Source organism: Culex quinquefasciatus, chromosome 2 (genome assembly GCF_015732765.1).
Source record: "Culex quinquefasciatus strain JHB chromosome 2, VPISU_Cqui_1.0_pri_paternal, whole genome shotgun sequence".
In the NCBI taxonomy this organism is placed as follows: Eukaryota; Metazoa; Arthropoda; class Insecta; order Diptera; family Culicidae; genus Culex; species Culex quinquefasciatus.
In genome coordinates, this window is record NC_051862.1 from 33,731,270 (window position 1) to 33,731,729 (window position 460).

Here is a 460-nt window from a genome sequence, read left to right on the forward strand (position 1 = left end):
CCAACTGAAACTGATCAACGAAAGGGAATTTAGCAGGTTCGATTTGAGTTTCCGTTCAAGATCGGGGGAGGATTGGCGCGCGCAGGCGCACTAACCCTTTTTTTCAAGCAAGTAACTCAGCACTGTCTTCGTCTGAACGATTAAAACCCAGAGACATTGTAATTAAATTGTGTTTATCGAAAACAATTTGTGTTTAACCTATTTACCAGCAGGGTGACGCCGAGGTGACAAATTGCGCCACACGATTTTTGCTTTGCTCTGTTTGGTAAAGGAATTGCCCGCCCCTTTGAGTGAACGAAAATCAGATCGACGCGTAAATTTTTCCCCGGGTTTTCCCACCACCCACCTGCAAGGAAAGCGTCGCGTTGATGTAACGAGACGGAGCGGCAGGCAAACGTTAGGAAAAAAGATGATAAAAATGAGTGGCGATTTGTTTGTAAACATTTGTGGCGACCCAGTG